The 22,394-nt window shown below is 35.8% G+C and overlaps 1 protein-coding gene and 1 long non-coding RNA gene across 2 annotated transcripts in view; one reads left to right on the forward strand and one right to left on the reverse strand.

Moving 5' to 3' along the window:
* LOC109411942 (ras guanine nucleotide exchange factor Q) overlaps window positions 1-14,826 on the reverse strand; it is a 39,207-nt gene extending 24,381 nt beyond the window's left edge. Inside the window, exons 1-2 of the mRNA XM_029877177.2 lie at window positions 14,618-14,826; window positions 14,476-14,544 (exon numbers count right to left, since the gene is read on the reverse strand). The gene's annotated coding sequence lies outside the window, so the exon portion shown is untranslated. The remainder of the gene's footprint in view (window positions 1-14,475; window positions 14,545-14,617) is intronic.
* On the forward strand, window positions 19-2,137 carry LOC134289476 (uncharacterized). Its single transcript, XR_009998540.1, has 3 exons — window positions 19-272; window positions 331-564; window positions 719-2,137. It is a non-coding gene; the product is annotated as an uncharacterized LOC134289476 (long non-coding RNA).
* Window positions 14,827-22,394: the final 7,568 nt, after the last annotated feature.

Genomic DNA, 22,394 nt, shown 5'->3' on the forward strand with positions numbered 1-22,394 from the left:
ATGAAAAGGCCCATAAAATATTCACCGCTGTGGTCCCAAAAGGCGAACAAATTGTGGAAAAAAAAAATCCGCCGGAAAGTCCCTGTCGGATGCAGGGCGTCGACAGCGAAAGCAGTACGTGCGAGAAAATTTTCTGCCTAGTTGTGAAGAAGATCGGCGGTACCAAGTGGAGACGAATAACCGGTTTTAGAAGTAGGTACATCCGTACGAGTACCGGTATTAGAACAACTTCCGTAACCACAAATGCAACATCCGCAAGACCCTAAAGAAGGGTAAGTTGTATTGTTTTTATTAGATTTAACGTAAGCCTAGCAGTTAAACTATTTTCAGGTCAAGGAAAATAATAAATTTCTAATCCGGCTGGCCGGTCGTCGTAAGGGAGCTGTAGGCCCTCAAGTCGGGACTGCAACTGGATGGCCGATTCGGAGGTCCACCAATAGGTCCGATGTCGATGATGCCTTGGCCAATGCCACACATGCGGGCAACGGTGATGTCTCCACATATGCGATTCCCTCTGATGCGGCGCAACCCGAATGGAAAGTTGCCTCCGGGCCGAATGAAAAGGTAGGTGGTGAAACAATTTACAAAAAACTGAAACCAAAAGCGCCCGCCAAGCCGAAGGAGCAATATCCGTTTCCTCTGGATTGTCGGGTAAAGATCACTGATGATTATGATGCACCAAAGTTAAAAAAGTTGCTTTATGCTTTCTTTTTGTCAGTTCGGTCAAATTCTTGACATCGTCGCCTCGTCTTCAAGAAAATCGCAAGAGCCACCAACGCAACGCGAACCATGCAGGCTTCCCGTTCTATGAACTACGATTGCGCATTAACCAGCTTGACAGCGACAGACCAAGATCGACAGTGACGTGATTGCCAAGACAAATGAACAGCCGAAGGGCATCCAAGCCGGTCCACCCGTAGGACAAGAAATCTTGAAAGCAGAATTCCGATGCCGATGAAGCGGCCAGTACTATGATGCCCAACCGGCATGATATGCATTTGTGAAATTTACAACGGGGCCGCCTGCGATGCAAGAGGGCTTCACGTTCACGCCGACGCAAGCGATGAAAATCTCGATCATCGAGAAGTAGGAAGGAGGCTTTAGAATAAGTATTTTAAACGTACGTATTGAAATGGTATGCATGTGACAGTACATTATGTAGGGTGACTAAGGGTATTATCGGCATGTTTGTTCTCTTCGTCAAGGGGGGTTTTTGCAGGCCAAATTTCTTGAAACTTGATTGTACAATTCAGCTTGGTTAGGAAAGATTTGACGCCAACTTTGAGTTTAATCGATATAAAAAGATGACGAAGAAATCAAATCTGCCGGGAATACGTCACTTTCCCTATTTGGATTCAATAAACCATGAATAATTGCACTTCTGCTTTCATGGTTTATTGGTGCGGCAGGGTGAAACTTCTTTTAGGAAGCAAAATTTGTGGCATTTTTTTATGAAGTGATTCCTCTAATGATTTCCCAAGGGATTCCTCCGAGAATTCTTACCGGGATTTGTCCCAGTATTCTTTATAGTATTTTCTCCTGAGTTTCAACTCAGAGCAAGATTACACTATTCCAACATTTCTTCAGGAATTTTTACATTTCTCCTAGCATTTCCATAGGAAGTTCTTCATGGATTATCTCCGGGATAAATAAGAGATTATTTCTTTTGAAATTTGTATTGTTAATACTCCCGAAATTCTTCCAAAGATTTCTCCAGAAATTCCTTTCAAAAATTCTTCGCAAAAGATTTCTAAAGGTATTTCGAGCTTCAACTCTCTACTTACCATGCTTGCTCTAGAGCTTCATCGATTTTCGACGAACTCGGGACAAACGGAATAAAGATAAATAGGTATGCAGCAATATTTTTGGAAATATTCAGGGTTCATTCAAATATTACGTAACGCAAAATTAGCCAGTTTTAGACCCCCTTCGTTTTCCACGTAACAACTTTCGTATGGAATTTATTTTATGAAGAGTAACGCAGCGCTGGACCCCCTCCCTCTCCTCTTAGCGTTACGTTATATTTAAACGAATCCTCATCTGTGTCGTCATGCATATTGTGTATTACCGTTGATAAAAAAGATTATATTTTTGCAAATGCAAATAAACGTCTTTTCCAAGTTCTTATTTTGATAAATTGAACCAAGTTGCATTGACTTTTGTTCGTGCGCTTATTTTATAAATGCTTTTTGGCATAGAAATAGTTGTTGAAAATCGTGGGAAGAAAAAGGTTAAGATAAGATTCCCTTTGAGATTCCTCCAATGATATCTCTAACTGACTAACTGACGATAAATGATGGAGTATATTTTCTTTTATTCGTTGAATACATCCCAGATGACTGGAAATTTTTGAGAATCTCTAGTGATTTTCAAGAATTATTAAAAAAAATCTATGTAGCTATTGACCCCTATAAATAATTATAAATTGTGTTCATAGTTCTTACAATACATCCCAGACAGTTGGAAATTTCATAGAATCCTAAGGGATTTTCAGAAATTATTCAAATATTTTCCGAGATGCTTTTGACACAGCTAAATGATAGAGAATATTTTCCTAAATTCGTAGAATACATCCCAGATAACTGGGAATTTCTGAGAATCCTTAGGAATTTTCAGAAATTATTTAAATATTTGCCGGGATGCTTTTGACTCACATAAATAATGGAGAATATTTCCTAAATCATAGGATACATCCCAGATGGCTAGGAATTTCTGAGAGTCCTTGGGATTTTCAGTAATTATTTAAATATTTTCCGGGATGCTTTTGACTAACATAAATGATTGAGAATACTTTCTTAAATTCGTAGAATACATCCCAGATGCCTGGGAATTTCTGAGAATACTTAGGAATTTTCAGTAATTATTTAAATATTTTCCGTGTTGCTTTTTATGAGAATATTTTCTTAAATTCGTAGAATACATCCCACATGACTGGGAATTTCTGAGAACCCTTAGGAATCTTCAGGAATTATTCAAATATTTTCCGAGTTGCTTTTTACTCACATAAATGATTGAGAATATTTTCTTAAATTCGTAGAATACATCCCAGATGACTGGGAATTTCTGAGATCCCTAGGGATTTTCAGGAATTATTCAAATATTTTCCGAGTTGCTTTTGACTCACATAAATGATAGAGAATATTTTTCCTAAATTCGTAGAAAACATCCTAGATCACGGGTAATTTCTGAGAATCCTTAGGAATTTTCAGAAATTATTTAAATATTTGCCGGGATACTTTTGACTCACATAAGTTATAGAGAATATTTTCTTAAATTCGTAGGATACATCCCAGATGACTGGGAATTTCTGAGAATCCCTAGGGATTTTCAGTAATTATTTAAATATTTTCCGGGATGCTTTTGACTAACATATATGATTGAGAATACTTTCTAAAATTCGTAGAATACATTCCAGATGACTGGGAATTTCTGAGAATCCTTAGGAATTTTCAGGAATTATTCAAATATTTTCCGAGTTGCTTTTTACTCACATAAATGATTGAGATTATTTTCTTAAATTCGTAGAATACATTCCAGATGACTGGGAATTTCTGAGAGTCCTTAGGAATTTCCAGGAATTATTCAAATATTTTCCGAGATGCTTTTAACTAACATAAATGATTGAGAATATTTTCTTAAATTCGTAGGATACATCCCAGATGACTGGGAATTTCTGCGAATTCCTAGGGATTTTCAGGAATTAATCAAATATTTTCCGAGATGCTTTTGACACAGATAAATGATAGAGAATATTTTCCTAAATTCGTAGAATACATCCCAGATGACTGGGAATTTCTGAGAATCCTTAGGAATTTTCAGAAATTATTTAAATATTTGCCGGGATGCTTTTGACTCACATAAGTTATAGAGAATTTTTTTTTAATTCGTAGAATACATCCCAGATGACTGGGAATTTCTGAGAATCCCTAGGGGTTTTCAGTAATTATTCAAATATTTTCCGAGATGCTTTCTTTGAGAACATTTTCTTAAATTCGTAGAATACATCCGAGATGACTGGGAATTTCTGAGAATCCTTAGGAATCTTCAGGAATTATTCAAATATTTTCCGAGATGACTGGGAATTTCTGAGAATCCTTAGGAATTTTCAGATATTCTTTAAATATTTGCCGGGATGCTTTTGACTCACATAAGTTATAGAGAATATTTTCTTAAATTAGTAGAATACATCCCAGATGACTGGGAATTTCTGAGAATCCCTAGGGATTTTCAGTAATTATTTAAATATTTTTCGGGATGCTTTTGACTAACATAAATAATGGAGAATATTTCCTAAATCATAGGATACATCCCAGATGGCTAGGAATTTATGAGAGTCCTTGGGATTTTCAGTAATTATTTAAATACTTTCCGGGATGCTTTTGACTAACATAAATGATTGAGAATACTTTCTTAAATTCGTAGAATACATCCCAGATGCCTGGAAATTTCTGAGAATACTTAGGAATTTTCAGTAATTATTTAAATATTTTCCGTGTTGCTTTTTATGAGAATATTTTCTTAAATTCGTAGAATACATCCCAGATGACTGGGAATTTCTGAGATCCCTAGGGATTTTCAGGAATAATTCAAATATTTTCCGAGTTGCTTTTGACTCACATAAATGATAGAGAATATTTTCCTAAATTCGTAGAAAACATCCCAGATGACTGGGAATTTCTGAGAATCCTTAGGAATTTTCAGAAATTATTTAAATATTTGCCGGGATACTTTTGACTCACATAAATTATAGAGAATATTTTCTTAAATTCGTAGGATACAACCCAGATAACTGGGAATTTCTGAAAATCCCTAGGGATTTTCAGTAATTATTTAAATATTTGCCGGGATACTTTTGACTCACATAAATTATAGAGAATATTTTCTTAAATTCGTAGGATACATCCCAGATAACTGGGAATTTCTGAGAATCCCTAGGGCTTTTCAGTAATTATTTAAATATTTTCCGGGATGCTTTTGACTAACATAAATGATGAAGAATATTTTCTTAAATTCGTAGAATACATTCCAGATGACTGGGAATTTCTGAGAGTCCTTAGGAATTTTCAGGAATTATTCAAATATTTTTCGAGTTGCTTTTATCTCACATAAATGATGGATAATATTTTCTTAAATTCGTAGAATACATTCTAGATGACTGGGAATTTCTGAGAATCCTTGGGAATTTTCAGGAATTATTTAAATATTTTCCGGTATGCTTTTGACTAACATAAATGATTGAGAATATTCTCCGTAATTCGTAGAATACATTCCAGATGACTGGGAATTTCTGAGAATCCTTAGGAATTTTCAGGAATTATTCAAATATTTTCCGAGATGCTTTCAACTCACATCAATGATTGAAAATATTTTCTTAAATTCGTAGAATACATCCCAGATGACTAGGAATTTCTGAGAATCCTTAGGGATTTTCAGTAATTATTTAAATATTTTCCGAGTTGCTTTTTTTGAGAATATTTTCTTAAATTCGTAGAATACATCCCAGATGACTAGGAATTTCTGAGAATCCTTAGGAATTTTCAGGAATTATTCAAATATTTTCCGAGATGCTTTTGCCTCACATAAATGATTGAGAATATTTTCTTAATTTCGTAGGATACATCCCAGATGACTGGGAATTTCTGAGAACCATTAGGAATCTTCAGGAATTATTCAAATATTTTCCGAGTTGCTTTTTACTCACATAAATGATTGAGAATATTTTCTTAAATTCGTAGAATACATCCCAGATGACTGGGAATTTCTGAGATCCCTAGGGATTTTCAGGAATAATTCAAATATTTTCCGAGTTGCTTTTGACTCACATAAATGATAGAGAATATTTTCCTAAATTCGTAGAAAACATCCCAGATGACTGGGAATTTCTGAGAATCCTTAGGAATTTTCAGAAATTATTTAAATATTTGCCGGGATACTTTTGACTCACATAAATTATAGAGAATATTTTCTTAAATTCGTAGGATACATCCCAGATAACTGGGAATTTCTGAAAATCCCTAGGGATTTTCAGTAATTATTTAAATATTTGCCGGGATACTTTTGACTCACATAAATTATAGAGAATATTTTCTTAAATTCGTAGGATACATCCCAGATAACTGGGAATTTCTGAGAATCCCTAGGGCTTTTCAGTAATTATTTAAATATTTTCCGGGATGCTTTTGACTAACATAAATGATGAAGAATATTTTCTTAAATTCGTAGAATACATTCCAGATGACTAAGAATTTCTGAGAGTCCTTAGGAATTTTCAGGAATTATTCAAATATTTTTCGAGTTGCTTTTATCTCACATAAATGATGGATAATATTTTCTTAAATTCGTAGAATACATTCTAGATGACTGGGAATTTCTGAGAATCCTTGGGAATTTTCAGGAATTATTTAAATATTTTCCGGGATGCTTTTGACTAACATAAATGATTGAGAATATTTTCCGTAATTCGTAGAATACATTCCAGATGACTGGGAATTTCTGAGAATCCTTAGGAATTTTCAGGAATTATTCAAATATTTTCCGAGATGCTTTCAACTCACATCAATGATTGAAAATATTTTCTTAAATTCGTAGAATACATCCCAGATGACTAGGAATTTCTGAGAATCCTTAGGGATTTTCAGTAATTATTTAAATATTTTCCGAGTTGCTTTTTTTGAGAATATTTTCTTAAATTCGTAGAATACATCCCAGATGACTAGGAATTTCTGAGAATCCTTAGGAATTTTCAGGAATTATTCAAATATTTTCCGAGATGCTTTTGACTCACATAAATGATTGAGAATATTTTCTTAATTTCGTAGGATACATCCCAGATGACTGGGAATTTCTGAGAATCCTTGGGAATTTTCAGAAATTATTTAAATATTTGCCGGGATGCTTTTGACTCACATAAGTTATAGAGAATTTTTTTTAAATTCGTAGAATACATCCCAGATGACTGGGAATTTCTGAGAATCCCTAGGGGTTTTCAGTAATTATTCAAATATTTTCCGAGATGCTTTCTTTGAGAATATTTTCTTAAATTCGTAGAATACATCCGAGATGACTGGGAATTTCTGAGAATCCTTAGGAATTTCCAGGAATTATTCAAATATTTTCCGAGATGCTTTTAACTAACATAAATGATTGAGAATATTTTCTTAAATTCGTAGGATACATCCCAGATGACTGGGAATTTCTGCGAATTCCTAGGGATTTTCAGGAATTATTCAAATATTTTCCGAGATGCTTTTAACTAACATAAATGATTGAGAATATTTTCTTAAATTCGTAGGATACATCCCAGATGACTGGGAATTTCTGCGAATTCCTAGGGATTTTCAGGAATTAATCAAATATTTTCCGTGATGCTTTTGACACAGATAAATGATAGAGAATATTTTCCTAAATTCGTAGAATACATCCCAGATGACTGGGAATTTCTGAGAATCCTTAGGAATTTTCAGAAATTATTTAAATATTTGCCGGGATGCTTTTGACTCACATAAGTTATAGAGAATTTTTTTTTAAATTCGTAGAATACATCCCAGATGACTGGGAATTTCTGAGAATCCCTAGGGGTTTTCAGTAATTATTCAAATATTTTCCGAGATGCTTTCTTTGAGAATATTTTCTTAAATTCGTAGAATACATCCGAGATGACTGGGAATTTCTGAGAATCCTTAGGAATCTTCAGGAATTATTCAAATATTTTCCGAGATGACTAGGAATTTCTGAGAATCCTTAGGAATTTTCAGATATTCTTCAAATATTTGCCGGGATGCTTTTGACTCACATAAGTTATAGAGAATATTTTCTTAAATTCGTAGAATACATCCCAGATGACTGGGAATTTCTGAGAATCCCTAGGGATTTTCAGTAATTATTTAAATATTTTTCGGGATGCTTTTGACTAACATAAATAATGGAGAATATTTCCTAAATCATAGGATACATCCCAGATGGCTAGGAATTTATGAGAGTCCTTGGGATTTTCAGTAATTATTTAAATACTTTCCGGGATGCTTTTGACTAACATAAATGATTGAGAATACTTTCTTAAATTCGTAGAATACATCCCAGATGCCTGGGAATTTCTGAGAATACTTAGGAATTTTCAGTAATTATTTAAATATTTTCCGTGTTGCTTTTTATGAGAATATTTTCTTAAATTCGTAGAATACATCCCACATGACTGGGAATTTCTGAGAACCATTAGGAATCTTCAGGAATTATTCAAATATTTTCCGAGTTGCTTTTTACTCACATAAATGATTGAGAATATTTTCTTAAATTCGTAGAATACATCCCAGATGACTGGGAATTTCTGAGATCCCTAGGGATTTTCAGGAATAATTCAAATATTTTCCGAGTTGCTTTTGACTCACATAAATGATAGAGAATATTTTCCTAAATTCGTAGAAAACATCCCAGATGACTGGGAATTTCTGAGAATCCTTAGGAATTTTCAGAAATTATTTAAATATTTGCCGGGATACTTTTGACTCACATAAATTATAGAGAATATTTTCTTAAATTCGTAGGATACATCCCAGATAACTGGGAATTTCTGAGAATCCCTAGGGATTTTCAGTAATTATTTAAATATTTTCCGGGATGCTTTTGACTAACATAAATGATGAAGAATATTTTCTTAAATTCGTAGAATACATTCCAGATGACTGGGAATTTCTGAGAGTCCTTAGGAATTTTCAGGAATTATTCAAATATTTTCCGAGTTGCTTTTTACTCACATAAATGATTGAGAATATTTTCTTAAATTCGTAGAATACATTCCAGATGACTGGGAATTTCTGAGAGTCCTTAGGAATTTTCAGGAATTATTCAAATATTTTTCGAGTTGCTTTTATCTCACATAAATGATGGATAATATTTTCTTAAATTCGTAGAATACATTCTAGATGACTGGGAATTTCTGAGAATCCTTGGGAATTTTCAGGAATTATTTAAATATTTTCCGGGATGCTTTTGACTAACATAAATGATTGAGAATGTTTTCCGTAATTCGTAGAATACATTCCAGATGACTGGGAATTTCTGAGAATCCTTAGGAATTTTCAGGAATTATTCAAATATTTTCCGAGATGCTTTCAACTCACATCAATGATTGAAAATATTTTCTTAAATTCGTAGAATACATCCCAGATGACTAGGAGTTTCTGAGAATCCTTAGGGATTTTCAGTAATTATTTAAATATTTTCCGAGTTGCTTTTTTTGAGAATATTTTCCTAAATTCGTAGAAAACATCCCAGATGACTGGGAATTTCTGAGAATCCTTAGGAATTTTCAGAAATTATTTAAATATTTGCCGGGATACTTTTGACTCACATAAATTATAGAGAATATTTTCTTAAATTCGTAGGATACATCCCAGATAACTGGGAATTTCTGAGAATCCCTAGGGATTTTCAGTAATTATTTAAATATTTTCCGGGATGCTTTTGACTAACATAAATGATGAAGAATATTTTCTTAAATTCGTAGAATACATTCCAGATGACTAGGAATTTCTGAGAATCCTTAGGAATTTTCAGGAATTATTCAAATATTTTCCGAGATGCTTATGACTCACATAAATGATTGAGAATATTTTCTTAATTTCGTAGGATACATCCCAGATGACTGGGAATTTCTGAGAATCCTTGGGAATTTTCAGAAATTATTTAAATATTTGCCGGGATGCTTTTGACTCACATAAGTTATAGAGATTTTTTTTTAAATTCGTAGAATACATCCCCGATGACTGGGAATTTCTGAGAATCCCTAGGGGTTTTCAGTAATTATTCAAATATTTTCCGAGATGCTTTCTTTGAGAATATTTTCTTAAATTCGTAGAATACATCCGAGATGACTGGGAATTTCTGAGAATCCTTAGGAATTTCCAGGAATTATTCAAATATTTTCCGAGATGCTTTTAACTAACATAAATGATTGAGAATATTTTCTTAAATTCGTAGGATACATCCCAGATGACTGGGAATTTCTGCGAATTCCTAGGGATTTTCAGGAATTATTCAAATATTTTCCGAGATGCTTTTGACACAGATAAATGATAGAGAATATTTTCCTAAATTCGTAGAATACATCCCAGATGACTGGGAATTTCTGAGAATCCTTAGGAATTTTCAGAAATTATTTAAATATTTGCCGGGATGCTTTTGACTCACATAAGTTATAGAGAATTTTTTTTAAATTCGTAGAATACATCCCAGATGACTGGGAATTTCTGAGAATCCTTAGGGGTTTTCAGTAATTATTCAAATATTTTCCGAGATGCTTTCTTTGAGAATATTTTCTTAAATTCGTAGAATACATCCGAGATGACTGGGAATTTCTGAGAATCCTTAGGAATCTTCAGGAATTATTCAAATATTTTCCGAGATGACTGGGAGTTTCTGAGAATCCTTAGGAATTTTCAGATATTCTTTAAATATTTGCTGAGATGCTTTTGACTCACATAAATTATAGAGAATATTTTCTTAAATTCGTAGGATACATCCCAGATAACTGGGAATTTCTGAGAATCCCTAGGGATTTTCAGTAATTATTTAAATATTTTCCGGGATGCTTTTGACTAACATAAATGATGAAGAATATTTTCTTAAATTCGTAGAATACATTCCAGATGACTGGGAATTTCTGAGAGTCCTTAGGAATTTTCAGGAATTATTCAAATATTTTTCGAGTTGCTTTTATCTCACATAAATGATGGATAATATTTTCTTAAATTCGTAGAATACATTCTAGATGACTGGGAATTTCTGAGAATCCTTGGGAATTTTCAGGAATTATTTAAATATTTTCCGGGATGCTTTTGACTAACATAAATGATTGAGAATATTTTCTTAAATTCGTAGAATACATTCCAGATGACTGGGAATTTCTGAGAATCCTTAGGAATTTTCAGGAATTATTCAAATATTTTCCGAGATGCTTTCAACTCACATCAATGATTGAAAATATTTTCTTAAATTCGTAGAATACATCCCAAATGACTAGGAATTTCTGAGAATCCTTAGGGATTTTCAGTAATTATTTAAATATTTTCCGAGTTGCTTTTTTTGAGAATATTTTCTTAAATTCGTAGAATACATCCCAGATGACTAGGAATTTCTGAGAATCCTTAGGAATTTTCAGGAATTATTCAAATATTTTCCGAGATGCTTTTGACTCACATAAATGATTGAGAATATTTTCTTAATTTCGTAGGATACATCCCAGATGACTGGGAATTTCTGAGAATCCTTGGGAATTTTCAGGAATTATTTAAATATTTTCCGGGATGCTTTTGACTAACATAAATGATTGAGAATATTTTCTTAATTTCGTAGGATACATCCCAGATGACTGGGAATTTCTGAGAATCCTTAGGAATTTTCAGGAATTATTTAATTATTTTCCGAGAAAGAATCCTTGGGGAACTCCCTAAGGAATTTCCGAGGAACTTCTGGAAGAATACCCAAGGAACTTCTGGAAGAATTTCCGAAGAAACACTTAAAAGAATTACTTTGGATCTTTTGGAAGAATCCCGAAGAACTACGAAAAGAATTCCTGAGACACATCTGGAAGAATTCCCGAGGAACTTCTGAAAGAATTCCCGACAAACATCTGGAAGAATTCCAGCGGAACTTGTGGAGGAACTCCCGAGGAACTCCTGGAAAAATTCCTTAGAAACTTCTGGAAGAATTCCCGAAGAACTTCTAGAAGAACTCCCAAGGAACTTGTGAAAGACTTTGTGGAAGAACTTCTGGAAGAATTCCCGAGTAACTTCTGGAAGAATTCCCGAGGAACTTCTGGAAGAATTCCCGAGGAACTTCTGGAAGAATTCCCGAGGAACTTCTGGAAGAATTCCCGAGGAACTTCTGGAAGAATTCCCGAGGAACTTCTGGAAGAATTCCCGAGGAACTTCTGGAAGAATTCCCGAGGAACTTCTGGAAGAATTCCCGAGGAACTTCTGGAAGAATTCCCGAGGAACTTCTGGAAGAATTCCCGAGGATCTTCTGGAAGAATTCCCGAGGAACTTCTGGAAGAATTCCCGAGGAACTTCTGGAAGAATTCCCGAGGAACTTCTGGAAGAATTCCCGAGGAACTTCTGGATGAATTCCCGAGGAACTTCTGGAAGAATTCCCGAGGAACTTCTGGAAGAACTCCCGAGGAACTTCTGGAAGAATTCCCGAGGAACTTCTGGAAGAATTTCCGAGGAACTTCTGGAAGAATTCCCGAGGAACTTCTGGAAGAATTCCCGAGGAACTTCTGGAAGAATTCCCGAGGAACTTCTGGAAGAATTCCCGAGGAACTTCTGGAAGAATTCCCGAGGAACTTCTGGAAGAATTCCCGAGGAACTTCTGGAAGAATTCCCGACTAACTTCTGGAAGAATTCCCGAGGAACATTTGGAAGAACTCCCGAGGAGCTTTTGAAATAATTCCCGAGAATCTTATGGAAGAATTCCGGAGGAAAATCTGGAAGAATTTCCGAGGAACTTCTGGAATGATTCCGTTGGAATATGAGGAAGAACTCCCGAGGAACTTCTGGAAGAATTCCCGAGGAACTTTTGAAATAATTCCCGAGAATCTTATCGAAGAATTCCCGAGGAAAATCTGAAAGAATTTGCGAGGAACTTCTGGAAGAATTCCCAAGGAACTTCTGGTAGAATTCCCGATGAACTTCTGGAAGAACTCCCGAGGAACTTCTGGAAGAATTCTAGAGAAACTTCTTGAAGAATTTTCGAGGAATTCTCGAGGGAGTTTATAGAAATGGCCGGGAACAAACGTCTTCAGCTTTTCCCAAGAATGGCAAGCTTACTTTTTCTGGAATCCTAAGAATCATTTTGGTATACCCAAGAATTATTATATTCTCTAGAAATGCTCAGATATGTAAGGATTCTTTTTAATATTGCCAAAGATCTCCAGTTTATTCGTGGAATCTTTATGTGCATTCCCCCTGTATCTCAAAGAATTACCAATTCTTCTCTCGAGATCCTCACGGTATATCTATAAATGTTAAGTTACTTATTCACCTAAATGTTATTATATTATTTTAAATAAATAAATAAATAAAATAAAGTTTCTTGCAGGTTTCTTGCTTTTTTAATCATTAAGCACCAACATTTCAAAAGCACGTAATTGTTTTTGTAAACAAGAGTAATCGCGCTCTTGTTTACAAAAAACAGTTACGTGCTTTTGAAATGTTGGTGCTGAAATCACAAAATCAATACAAAAAAGAAGAAGAAACCCCGTAAAAACGAGCTTGACAAGGGTTCGACGTTCTAGCTTGACATCAGACTTACGCCAGTCTGATTCGTCGAACTCCAGCTCGCATGTTCGAAGCCCGACAGCTTGACGCAAACGGTGCAGAATCGTTTGACATCAGACTGACCGTCAGTCTTACATCAGTCTGATGTCAAGCTCTGTAAGACTGACCGTAAGACTGATGTCAGACTTACGTCAAGCTTACGAAATGCACTGGGAACTGCTGTAAATGATTGAAAGACGTAGGAAACAAGTTAAAGTTGTAAGTCAACTGATAATATGTTAAATTTTACTCTGTTATACAGACCTAACGTACTCATTTGCTTAGGGTGTCCATTATGCCCCTAATCCCCCTCAGTATCCTTTGCTCGTTTGGCGTATTTTATTTATCTTGGCTATGATGGAAAGCCCAAAATCAGTTTTAAAGTGTATTAAAGATTGGTTAGATACTAACAAACAATAGCAAATTATTGTGAAGAGTTAAATTTTCAATATAATACGCAAAAAAAAGATAAAAATTCAGTTGGGTTTCTAAATTTTGAAAAATGTTTTGATTTTTAGATTTTATACAAAAGAGCACCTTGTTCTGAGTACAAAATGCGACGAGGGATTATTCGACAAATCGCTCCCATACAAACTTCGAACTGATTTTTAAATAGGTTCCCGGGCACCAAAATTCATGAAAATTTGGATTTCGGCTCAGTTTGGCATGCAGATTCAGAATATCGAATTATCTCAACACCGCTAAAGAAGCTAATTATCAAAATAATTTACAATATTTAAAACTAGCATGATGCTAATACGACCCACAGAACTAAGTACAATGCAGTACATCGTATATCACTGACGCATTTTTTAAAACATGAGTTCCAAATATTGAAGCTGAATATGGATCGATACAACGCTTTTCTTTTCCTCTCCGTCATTCTGTGATTAGTGTTCTCTCAATTAGTGTTATGTATGCACTACTTATCCAGACGAATACCCCAGATTGATTTTAATAACTTCATACCAGATTCAAATGTATCCACTAATTGAGGTTCACTGCACAAGTAGTCATCCTATAACATTTCTATGCTCAATCTGAACATTGACCCTGGTGCTACTGCAAAAATATTCCAATTGGATAGGGGACCTCCCCTGTCACATACAGCTGTTTGGTCTCCAGATTGATAAACATTCGATAAATTTTGGGCGATGATACTTACCTTGCTCCACTTTTTTCCCGTTCATATCACGGCACTCTCCAGGCAGGGAAACAACATTCCCGTAGGCTCCTTTGTCAAAAAAAATAAAAAATATATATATTTGAACATAGCAATACAGTGGTTTTTGAAGCATAAAACCTACCTTCTGCAACTTTCGCAATTCCAATAAACCATATGCTTTGAATGAACAGCAAGTTGAAAATCCGGTTTCCCACCAATTGTTTCTCCACTAGACACATTTTTTCTACAATTTTTACTTCTGTTAAACCAATTTTTGATACAAATAAATCGAAGCTATTAGAATTCCAAAACTTTACTCCTCAACAATTCATATGAGAAAAAAAGCAAGCGCATGCGCGTCAAGAGACATACATCGAAAGGTAGATATGGTAAGAGTAACTTCGAACAATGATTTAAATATTCATAAAACATTAAAAAAATTAAATAAAAAAAATGCATAACTTCAAATATTCAAAGTTTTACTTCTTTTTTTTTCAATTGAAAATAAAAAAACAATTGGGAATTATTGAAAAAAAAAATGAAGCTAATAAAATTATCATCATCTTCTCTCAAATCTTTCAACCTGGATAAAATTCTGGCGTTCGTTTGAATAGGTCGTAAGATTGCTACGATGCCTATGCAGACACGACCTTTCAAATCAAACGCCAGAATTTTTTGAAAAGGTTTAACTATTTATGCGATTAAAACAACTGTTTCCCTTTTCAAATGAGTGTATTCAGTTATACCTTTTTCCGCCAACATCCCTTGACAGATACGCGTATTTCGACTACCACTTGTAATCTTCCTCAGTATCAGTTATTTATCCAATGTATAACTGACACTGAGGAAGATTACAAGTGGTAGTCAAAATACGCGTATCTGTATTTTGTATTTTTTGTTAGAAGTGAGCAGGCATGAAACCGAAAAGAACGGAATCAATCGGTGCCGTAATCGCTTCGCTTGTTTTCGAATAGGATGAATATGGGAGCGTGAGATTGCTCATGGCGCTCGTACCCTATTTGGAGAATTTTTGAAGACTTTCATGCAAATTGTGTCAGATCTTACATAAAAATATAAACTTTTTTGGATGTGTTAAAACACTAGGTAAAAAGATTGTCTTTCAAAAAATCATAATGTAGGTCATTCTGTAACTTACAAAACTATTTTATTTTTAACACACAAAATACACCAGTCGTACGAATTTTAGGAACTTAGATTAATTTAGTAACTGTTTGTTCAACAATTTTCCAATCTTACAATGCTCTGTCATTGGTTGATCAACTCAACCCCGGATTAAAAGATTTCAAATTTGGCCATTTGAACATTTTTACAAAATGTAGCAGTGTCTTGTAAGAATTCCGTTTACGGAACTTGATACTGGTCCACTCAGTACATGTTTTAAAAATATTTGTTGAGAATCAAATGCATTGTGCCTGATTTTATTGAAAAGAATAGAGGAAAAGTGATAAACCACCCTCAGATTACGGTACGCATCAATTCAACTCGGAGTCTTCAGAGCATTTGTTCAGCATTGATCGAAGAAATAGTGCGCCGAAGACGTCAAACTCGATTTGATGCAATTGTGCACTTTTGTTTACGTTTATTTACATTTTATTCTTAGGGGTACATGCCATGTTTTTCTTGGAAATCAGAGCGATTATATTCTTTAGAAATAAATTATCAATTTCAAGCTTCTGTTTCACGTTTTACAAAAAATCTCGTGTATGGGAAACCTACATTTTTTTCCGAAGACAGTTTGACGCTATCTTCAAAGTTGTATGAGTTATATGTAGTTTTTCGATTTTTAAGGGGATTTTTGGAGTCTATTTATTCCAATTTAACGTTCTCGTGCTCGTAATTTTTACTCCAAATTTGGCTTCATATTTGACTTTCCAAATGCTGTTGCGGGGCTTACTGTTTCAAAATGTACGTGCAAGTCCAGGCAAACTTGAAATGGGTCATTGGATGTGCAGTAGAGCTGTCACCTCCAGGACTAAAACTGTTTGCGTCGATGGGTAAAAGTTAATGTCAGAAAATAGTCGCAGACATTTTTCTTCCATAAAAGCACAGAGAACAGACATCCAGGCTAGAACAAATTTCATCCAGAAAGTTGTGTAAGGATTTGCATCTTCACTTGAGTAAGGTTGCAAACCAATACACGATGACATCACTAACGCCGCCAAACACCATATTGCCACAGTCAGTGGTGAATTGAAACATTTCAAGTGGTGAATTAAATTAGTATGGGAAATTAACCGATTGCAGCGCCACACTATTGCCACTTGTGTTGCCGATTTCAAATGGCCGTTAAATTCCTTACACAGTTTCAGAACCGGACTTGGATGTCTGTTCTCTGTGATAAAAGCACAGAGAACGGACATCCAGGCTAGAATAAATTTCATTCAGAAGGTTGTGTAAGGATTTGTATCTTCACTTGAGTAAAGTTGCAAACCAATACACGATGACAACACGGGAGATCGCAGCAAGCGACGCGCGCGAGCGGCTGCTCTAAAATTTTGCTGTCACGGAAAAAATCAAATTCGGTCGATGGAATACAAAATTAAAATGTTGTGAAAATGGTGAACAGAGTCAATTGAGAAATAGTTTTAACCTGTTTTGACAATCCATTTCAAAACCAGCGCAAGTGGTGTTAGTTTATTTGAGTGAAATGAAGATTTTGGCTAATAGATTGGGAGCGCTTCACCATGGAGCGATGTGAGATTTGGATGGTGGCGTCCCAACTGAAAGTGAAAATTTTCTAAAATCACTAGTAAATAAAAATTAAGTGATAAACTAGTGAAAACGGCTCGTTGAGATTACAGAACTACAGAATTACAGATAAACCAGTGAAAACGGCTTTAGGACCATCAAGTGCGAAAAAAAAAATCCGGGAGGAATTTATTTGTGTTGTAAAAGTTGGTTTGTTGGTGAAAGAATGAATCGCCCAAGGGGTTTGGTTTTCAAAGTGCTTTCGAAGTTGTCGCGTAAAATAATTTCTAGAATTAATCATGGAGGAAAGAGTGATATTCGTGGTGATTTTCGAAAAAAACATATTGTGGAAATTGTATATGATATAACAATTCGCCATACATCAGCTTCCGTGCTTGGGATGATTGGCGACTTGTGCGGAGATTATTGAAAAGGAAGTCGCTTGTTTGTTCTTCGGATGATTGAACCATTTTTATGTAACTGGTGAGTTCGTTCCGGTATTAAGATAGTATTTGAAAATCAAATTGTAGTGCACTTCTTTGAACACGTTGTCATTTTTGTATCATGTTTATATGTTGTTTGGATTTCTATGTAGTGGTTATAACGTTGAAAATGTACAAATTTTCGCTTAGTGCGTGTATAGGTTTTTCTTTTCAATCTCGTTTCAGAGAGCGAGCAAAGGCGCTCTAGCCTAGGCATTATAGCCAGGATATATGGCCAAAATACCTGTATCCCATCCCAGGAGAAGACCCACCAGCAAGAAAGGAGTGCGCATTAACCTTCTTAGCGACGCCACTTCCAACGATTCTATTAACACAATGCATTCCCTTAAAATGAAACGGTTGGTACGGTTGTCCCCGTTTCTTCCTTTATCAAATTCAAAACATTACGTCAATCATGTTATTCATACGTGGACAATCTGAATGCCGTATATTTTTGAATTTCCTTCAAACCCAATTAGACTGCACAGTGGGCCTGGCCATTTTAATATTTGTATCATATCGCTGATATGCTGCAAATATTAATGCTGACAAGAAAATACCGGAAGAATTTTTGGTATTTCCAGGATGCTTTTCAATACTGGCTGTGCAAGCGCTAGAATAGAATAGAATAGAATAGAAACCAATACACGATGACAACACTAACGCCGCCAAACACCATATTGCCACATATTGTTGAATTGAAACATTTCAAGTGGTGAATTCAATTAGTATGGGAAACTAACCGATTGCAGCGCCACGCTATTGCCACTCGTGCTGCCGATGAAATACTCCTTACACAAAATTCAGATTACACACACACACACACACACACACACACACACACACACACACACACACACACACACACACACACACACACACACACACATACATACATATTTGACTTTCCAAATGCCGCTTAAATAACTTCACATTGTTTTTAAGTAAAAATTGCCCATAACATTTGAATGACAAGAGTTACTCGAAATAGCATTACCTACAACTTTGATGAAGTACTCGATCGCATATGACTTAAAATTAGAAGTTCCATTCCAGATTTGAGTTAAGATGAGGACCACCATAATCAATTTTTTTTTTGAAACATTTTGCAGCAAACATATGAAAACAACTTCTTTGAAGACATCACACGCCAAATATTACAATCTGAGATTTGCCAAGGCTAGTACAAATCATGCACACTTACCTTCGTCTCATCCCAGGGGCTGCCTAACCTGAACTTCCTAACTGTATGACGGCCCAATTGCAGTCGGATGCTGGACGCCTGGTTCACAACAGTTTACCCTAATGGAGTGATGGTTTACTCTAATGGTGTAGTAGGTCGCTTCGCCACACTGTATACGCGGGAATTACGGTATTTCGGAAGTATTCCGTTAACTTCGCTTTTAATGCACTTTAGCCAATTTCGTCACGCACCCGATAGCGCATTCACACTTCCGAGGAATATTCACGTGGTTCTTATGACTTCGGTAGATTTACTGTCACTATCACTCTTCAATAACAGTCAACCAATTCCAAGTCGTCGATCGGTGGTTCAAACGGGGATTAAGTTGGTCGGGAGTCGAACCAGAAGTTTTGATGACCGCTGGCTAGAGTAAAGTTGTTCACTCCTCTTGAATACATTAAATGTTTTGTTTACCATTAGAGTCAAGCATTTATAATTGTATTAGTCCTGTTCAACGACGTAGGTTGAACTTGCTCGAAGTTGTTGCATCCCACTCTTACGCGTTTGATGACAAATGGGTAAGAGCAAGCTGCAGCAACTTCGAGCAAGTTCAACCTGCGTCGTTGAACAGGACTATTGTTAGAGCAACCTTTGCTAGTTTGTACATTGCATTTATTTAGTTTTTGCAGTGTTGAATTATTGAATTATCGTATATCAGCTTTTAATATCGCCTAATGTAAAGAAAAATGTAATGCATCATTACATTGATAATGCCAATCTAATGGATTATTGCATAACAAGTGTGGAATTACTGCATTTCGCATTGCAAAGGTTGATATTCAGTCTAATTCGTTCAATGATATAATGCTTGTGGTTACTTGGGTAGTAGCTCTTGTTTACTCTGCATGGATATGGAGCATATATGAATGCGGAACAAATATTATATTTTGACGTTTTTCGTTGAGAAAATGTGAATTACTTAAAAGGTGGCCCATCTTGCCCCGCACTTTTTGTACGGCGCAAAATCGATCACTTTTCAAAACTGCTTGTTTAACATCATATTCTGTATTGAATGAACTTTTTATCAACTTTTAGCATAGCTAACTAGTGTATTACAGAGTAGCGGACGAATACAAACGAATACGATTTGTATTTACTAAGTTATGGTGATCCATCCTTAGGTGACCCATCTTGCCCCGCCCCACACTATTGTTGGTTTTGAGCTGGTGAATGGCATCCTCAACTTCCCTCGGCGTGGGAGTTGGTTCATTTCTGACCTCCGCTGCATCGGCGTCGCACAGTGCTGCGAATGTATGGAACTGCAGGACAAAAATCATAGCTAACGTACCATACATTTTTTCTCAATAGTGTCTTCGGTCTTCGGTGAAGTTGACAAACTTGATAAAAGCTACAATTTGCATAAATGTCCTATGTATAATTCATAATCGCTTAAGTATCTTAAACGCCAATTTATCTTAATCTTGCTGGTTTTTTTTTAGAATGCAGTTTAGGCAACTGTATAAACATATAGATCATCATCAATAGGTAATAGCAATAATGACTTATTCACCAAACTTTATTCTCACCGAGCATTTTGTTTCTTAAAGGTCGTGCGTTTGACCATTTCTTGTCCAGTTGCATACTTAAAAAATGGTGAAATCGTTGAAGTTTACCCTGAAATTCTACTTAGAAATCAGCAGTTTCATAAGAAACCGAGGGAATAATATAAACTGATACACTTTTCGTTTGAATGGATCAGAAAAAAACACTTAGTCAAACATATCTTCGATTTTGACTATAAATACATCACTCGGAAAAAGACCGATCACTAATAAATTAGCAAATAAAAGCAGCTGGAGTCGAATTTAGTATTCAGCGGATACTATAAAGAAAACATGGTGAAAAATTCAGAGAGGTCTTTTGAGGTCATTTTTTGTTTTATCAATTTGAATTTTGGGGTCGTTTTTCCTCTACGCCAAATAGTACTTACATTATGACATTTTATTTTCACAAATATCAAAACATGTTGTCATCCTAAACGAAAAAATAGATTCTACTGATGTGTTATAGACCTTCTATTTTGATTTTCACTGAAAACTTAAACGTTTAATAATGTTGAGCTAGGCCAAAGAAGAATCTGTTTTATAAAATATGATTTTTCTTTAGACAAAGAAAACACTGTTTAGTAATCTAGGTTATTTTGGTATAATAAACACGATATTCAAGCTTATGATGATCGAGCAACATAATTCAAGCATGTATGAACAGCATGGCATACTAGATTGAACAAAATTTTGAAGTCGATTTTTTCACTTTTGTCTATGGGGCGCAGCACTGTGCGTCGTCGTTTCCTCCGTTGCCGTGATTTCCCGTGCCTACGTTCTCCACGCCATTCAGATGCTGATCGAAGTGCTGCTTCCACCTTTCGATCACCTCACGTCTGTCCGTCAAGAGGCCTCCGTTCTTATCCCGGCTTCCCTTCATTCGAACTGTAGCACCGTGTTGGGATCACGCTAACAGTCAAGGTTTGATTATTGCTAATACCAATGGTTATACTTAAACTTGACATAGCAAAATAAAACTGGAGCACTTGTCACAATAGATCTAAAAACTGGTCGCAGTGACTTATATACCCAACAAGGAATTAAAAAAAAATATCCCTGCATATTTTGCTCACGGCACGAAGCCGTTGCGGGATGCGTTGAGCTTCTGGTAAAACTTCCGTGTTTCTTGAGAACGGCACAGCAGATCCATTTCTTGGCACTCCGCTTCTTGTAGGCGGCACTTTTTCTCCCGAAAAAGGCGGGTCTGCTGTTTCCGCTTCTGTTTGTAACGTTCCACTTTCTGTTGGGTCCCTTGCTGCATCATTACCGCCCACGCTGCGTTCTTCTCCTCTAAAACCGTTCTGCACTCTTCGTCGAACCATTCGTTCCGTCGATTCCGTCCCACTTACCCGATGGTGCTCTCGGCTGCGTTGTTGATGGCTGCTTTCACTGTACTACAGCAGGCCTCATCGAACGCGCCCTCGTCTGGCAACGCGGCCTCGAGATTCTGCACGTATACTTAGGCGACATCCGGTTGTTTCAGTCGCTCTAGGTTGTACCGGGGCGGTCGCCGGTACCGTACATTGTTGATGACGGAGAGTTTTGGGCGCAGTTTGATCATCACTAGGTAGTGGTCGGAGTCGATGTTGGCACCACGACAGGTCCTGACGTCGATAATGTGGGAGAAATGCCGTCCGGCAATCAGAACAGGGTCGATTTGAGATTCCGTCTGCTGTGGTGATCTCCAGGTGTAACGATAAATCTCCTATGATGATCTTGACGTCGTGGCTTGGGCAGCGGTCGTACTCGCTTTCGAGCTGTGCGTAAAATGCGTCCTTGTCATCATCAGTGCTTTCGGAGTTTGGACAATGCACGTTAATTGGGTTTTTAAATTAAGAAAAATGTATTGATTTTTTGATATTATAAAAAGATCACCTTTTTCTGAACCACCATGATTTTTTTTCAGATTTTTAGAACTTCATTTTGGTACCTAAAATCGCA

Source organism: Aedes albopictus, chromosome 3 (genome assembly GCF_035046485.1).
Source record: "Aedes albopictus strain Foshan chromosome 3, AalbF5, whole genome shotgun sequence".
Lineage (NCBI taxonomy): Eukaryota > Metazoa > Arthropoda > Insecta > Diptera > Culicidae > Aedes > Aedes albopictus.